The following is a 6,059-nucleotide window of genomic DNA, read 5'->3' on the forward strand; positions in this document are numbered from 1 at the left end:
CAAAGATAAATAGTTTCAAAGAAGTAATAAATGCATTATTATAATTTTACGATATTTGGAATGAAATTGAGAGAATACGGTAATTTAAAATTTTGGTTACTTTACATTTCATTGTTTTCTGCATGAAAGGATGCTTATTTGCTCTTTATTGTACTTACAGTTACTAATAATACCATTTCATTGGAAGAAAATATTATTTTTATTTTTTTGTAAATATATCCCCTCATTATTTAAAAGATGCAACAAACGGAAAACGCATTTTATTAATGTAATTAATGATGAAAAAATAAAAATAAAAAATATTTCAATGTTCTACAAAGAACGCTACTGTAGGTAGCTGGCATAGTTTCATTCGCGTCCAATTCCTCCAATGTTGCAAAATACCAAATCATAGAAATGCAGCTAATTCATGGTGAATTTCGCATAGATATAAAATAAATTCAAAATATCTTCATTAGAATAATTATTCTGCATTTTTCTTGTCGAGAAAATATTTGATTCTTATATAGAATACTGAATGACAATAGGTACTAATATTTGCCTTCTAATGCACATTTGATGATATTTTAACGTAATATTCTTGACAATGTAAGGAAACCGCAAATATCTGAGAAAACTGAAACTGTAACCCCTACAATGCCCATATCGATGAAAAGAGAATTTGATTTTCTTTAAAATTATGCAGAAATATACAGGGTCTTCCATTTGAATTTAAAAAATTGTATCGGTTTTAAGTTTTCAAAATGTAACGTGAAAAATGGGACACTTAGTATACTTTTCTTCAGGTAATTTTGATAGCGGAAGGTAGTGCATCTTATGTTTGTGTATTCCGAAACGCAAGTAAAAGTTCCCAGAACGAAAAAAGATATGAGGAATTTTTAACATTTTTGATTTATTTTTAATTTATCTTGTCGATAATGCAATAATATATAGGGTGTTCCATTTAAAATAACGATGTTGACAGCTACTTCCGGTATAACCGGAAGGACTACGTTGATGGTATTATTTTTGTTGAAGAGAACATATTTGATAACCCCCGCAAACAAAATTTCAGAGTCATATTGTCTTGGGTTCCTCTGAAACGTTTAATAGACCACTTACCGTGCAGAACCCTGTATATTAAATAAATAAAAACAATTTCACCTAACTTACCCTGTAACGTATATAACGTACCTATATATAACGTCGGATTACATCGGGTTATTTTTATTTATTTCATTATTTATTTAAAATAGGTATAAAAAGAAACTTAACCTGACTTTATGTGGAAGTTTATATGCTAATTTATGTAAGGTTAGATTAAATCAGGTTAAATTCTTTGAATTTTAATAACAAAACTGAATCTTATTTATTAAAAAAAAAATCTTACCCTGACCTAACAAAACTTTATAGGTATTGAATCTTATCTATGTAAATTTGGATTAGATAAAATTACATACTGACCAAATAAAGTTAACAGTTAAATGAACAGACCTACTTAAATGTTTTTATTTTATTTTAGCAAATACCTACATATTTAATTAATCTGGAGTTTGCAAATTAGTATAAATCTAATAAACGAACGACGTAATACCAAGAATAGGAATAATATAAATATTATATTGATTATTAATAGTACCTATAATGAAATAATCCTTCCTTTACTAAAAATATGTTTCCCAAGCATTGTTTATTAGAATACGCGTTTCAAAAGATGTATAGACAGTATAATATAAACAGTGAGTATGCGCATATATGAACTTTGGTATACGTTTGCTGTGTGAAGTACCTACTGAAGTAGATAGGTAAGTATTTCGTGAAAAATTCAAACTCCTAACATGTACAGGTTAGGATTTTTTTCTTGCATAATACGTTCGATCACAAAGTTCCCCATACTATCTACATGCAAACTAGTATTATCACAATAACTGTACAAATAGGGAAGATTGGCAATAAAGTGTATATTAAATTTGTATTTCTTACCTAATAAAAAGCACTCTTCAACAACTTCCTAAGCTTTATTTAAACGTCGTTAAGCCGTAACGGATTATGTAGGTATGTGTATGTATATTTCTATAAAATAACCCCTCACTCAGCAAAAGTAAAACCACAAATCCAAAACAAATATAATATGTTAATGGTAATGCACACGTATCTCCAACCAAATCATAAACCAAACCAAACAAGAATCCGTTGACAAACTGACAGAGACGACAAAATGAAATAGCCAGGGGACCAGTAGCAATGGTTTCCTTATCCAACAGACACGTAGCGCGCCATTGTTATCTGCATGTACTAAACTAGAGGCGGCAGCGTACCGGTACATTTAAATTTTGCTAATTTTATTTTTTTAACAAAAATTAACTGTGATTAGGTTTATTTAAGAAGAAAATTCATTCATCATAAATAATCATAATTACAATTAATTTTATCTGAAAAAAATAAATAAATAAGGATGATTAGAGAATTATAAAAAAACAAAAATTTACATTATTATAAGAATAATACCTTCTGTTATTTTATTTCAAACAAAAAAATAACATTTTTTAAACAAACAAATATATTTATGGTTTTTTTATTTGTATGAAACAAACAATATATATTTAAAGTTCATTTTATTTCTAATAAATAAATATCCTTAATAATAATTAACACTTAAACAAAACCTTACAGATTTTAAATATCAAAAATAAATTTCTGGTCAACTACTAATTTTTTTAAATTTTTGTTGAATTTTTCTTACCTTTTTTTAGTCAAATTTTGATTTAATATTATTTGTGTTTTTTATAGAAATATAAAAAACTCATTTATTATTAATTGTTTCATTTCTTCAAAATGCTGACCACAATGAAACAAAGCAAAATTACAATATGATTTAATACCATTAATTAAATTTATTTCTATTTTTTTATATATTTTTAATTTACACACTCGCATTAATTTTTGTCTATAATTAGTATAAAACTTTTTTCTTGGGGTTAGTGTTAAGCATAGACCACGTGTTCAACATTTTTTATTTGGATTTTTAAGTTTTTAACTTTACATTAAAACTTGTAAATTTACTTCTTTTAATGCGTTTTTTTGGTAGGGAGTTAATATTTTTCTCTTGTGAATAATTATTATTTAGTGTTAAATTTTCTGCTGAATTTGATGGTAGAGATCTTTTAATATCTCATGAGCCGCGAAATGCGCGAAAGGCGTGGCGTATCCCCATAATTCTTCTAATAAATAAGCACGTTGTGAAAACATTGACTCAGAATTAGAACACGTGCCTCATTACAACTAGAAATGAACTAAGGCGCTCGGGCATCAATAAAGTCAACTGGCGAACGTTCGTTATATATATTTTTATTGTTTAAATTAAAATAATAAAGAATAGGGAATTTTATTATGATATTTGTAATCGGATCAAAGGCTTGTTTACGCTAGAGCTCGAGAGAGACTGTGAATAATAGGTGTAATGTTTTTAGGACGTAGAATAATTTAGGCGACGGTCGGAATTATGTTTCTGCGCATATGAAGGTCAAAGCTCATAAGATTTTAAAACATCTCTAGCAAAATGTTATTTACACTTCCATCACTGTGTTAATATTAATTAATGATTCATTCTCTGATTTATTTATACTTCTCAAATTAGATTTAAATATATTAGGGACAGCGAATTTAATTAGCCTACTGAAGTTTGAATTTGAAATTTTTTTTTGAGAAAAATGTTCACCGCACAAATACATTTTGGTAGTAGTAAAATTATTTTTTTCTTTTAATGTTGTGTTCATAGTGCTAAACCATTTTCTTATTTTTTCAAATTTATAGGAAAAGTAAAAAATGATTTGTGCGGCCAACAAAATATTTGTTGCTGCAATGTGGATATCTACATTTGTATTTAAAATGTGTTTTATTGCTTGCCATCACAAACATATAAAAGATCACTATTCATTTAATTTAATATGTACAGGGTCGGAAAGTCCCCATGGTTCATCGGCCGTTACGTGAGAGCGATAAAGAAAGTCATAGAAATCCGTGCGACAGAGAAAGATGGCTATAATGAAGGCGTCTAATAGTTACCGCCCATTTCGCCCTTCCACAAATAAGATCCACTTCTTATGGTATAGCCTAAATACAGCGACTTATAAACGAGTATATATTTTGCAGTTGTTAAGTCGGGTTTTACCAAAGGTGAAGTTGAAGACTCATAGGTTGACATATTACATTTTAAAGACTTTATACTTTTGTGCTCATCCTGTGTTAATTTGCGCCGTATATTATAAATTTTGTGCTCTGTTCGTTTTGAGAAATTTTGAACACTGCAGTGAGTACCTACTTGACGTTTCGAGTCATAGAATTAAACAAATTTAACTGTTTGAATATTTTGTGCTTATTCCCACTAAGGACGGCGACGTACGATATTAGAGAAAGTATAGGCCCTAGAAAAAATGTTGATGAATAAATCGACCAGGAGAAATCGCTGGAAATAATTTTTCAAGTCCGTAGCTCGGCCGCCAGGGGGCGTAATTTACATACTCTAACATAGAGTTGAATTTTTCTCAGAAATGTTTCCTATTCAGCTATATTCTCCTAATGTCTGATCAGAAAATTGCATTTTTCTGATCAGACATTAGGAGCTTCCCCCACCCTTCCTGTCAAGGGATAGAACAAAATGTCAATAACAAAAATTATGCGCAATGAATGCTATCCATATTTGTACTATTTAATATACCTGAATAGGAAACATTTCTGAGATACAATCAACTCTGTTTTCGTATGTAGATTGCGCCAAAATTTTTTTCCCGAAGTTTTAGGGCCTATACTTCCCCTAAAATCAAATTTCGCCGACCTTAGTGGGCCACCCTGTATTATAAATGCCCTGTTCATTTTTTAATTCATCTTTGGTCGATTAGACAAAAATGATCCGTATTATAGATTTATTTGACTTTAATATTAAAACAGAACAAAAAAGATGTAAGCAGATATCTTTCGTAATACGAGTAAATTATTAAAACTATAGAAACATGTAGACTGTTACATACAGTTACAATAAACAAGATAAATTACAATTTGCATTATTTGATTTAATCATACTGTTTCACCGTTAAAAATGAAATGTGTATGAATTTTATAAAATACACACCAGAAAAATGTTTCCAATAGTGTTCGTTTTATCATGTCTTGATATCGTATCGTATGTTAACAATTACAACACTAAGGGCGGTAGCTGCATAAAATATCATGGTATTTGTCTTCAATCCACTAGATGCTACAATAAAAAAACAAAATTCTGTTTCATCGTTGAATATATAACAAAGAAACATTCAACACTACAATTTTTGTTTCCGGGTCCTTTATTTAAAATCATCATCTTTACTTCTTTATATCAATCATAATAAAAATACGTCTAACTCATAACTTTATAGGCACGAATGGTTAAATTTGAGGCAATATGTAGGTAATAGATATAAACACTGCTTCCATCAAAACATTACAATTTGGGAAGTCCTTCAGTTTCCCTATCTTCCTTTCCTTGATATCTTCGTATGGGATTTATTTTAAAAGTAATTTGCCTTGACTTAGTGTAGAAAAATAAGATTTTTAAACTTAAAAGTTTTTCCAATAAAACAAAAAAGACGGGTAAAAATTTACACAAAATTTATTCTATTTTTGGTCCAGGGAAGTCCGCACTAAGAAGGGAAAATGTACCCCACTGAAGGTTGGTAAACTTTACAAAAATACTTTGGTAATGTAGGTATTTTAACAAATATTAGGTAGAATGTACTTGTAGTAGTGTAAATCTGGTATAATCGAGTTACTACATGTAATGTAGATTTTCAAATGTTAGTCTTATAAACTACACCACCTGGTGTAAATTTTAATCAAAATTGTGTGGTGTAACTGATATATAGTATTTCAGTAAAATGAGCCACTTTCAGTATTATTTCAATCTAAAAAAAATCCCTCTAAAACGTTATATTATTTATTATTGAACATTTATATTCACAAAAAATATGTAAACATTTATTTGTTACTAAATAGGAAATATAAAATTATCTTATATTATTAATTAATTTAAAGGAATATATATATAT

Source organism: Anoplophora glabripennis, unplaced genomic scaffold (assembly GCF_000390285.2).
Source record: "Anoplophora glabripennis isolate ALB-LARVAE unplaced genomic scaffold, Agla_2.0 scaffold672, whole genome shotgun sequence".
Lineage (NCBI taxonomy): Eukaryota > Metazoa > Arthropoda > Insecta > Coleoptera > Cerambycidae > Anoplophora > Anoplophora glabripennis.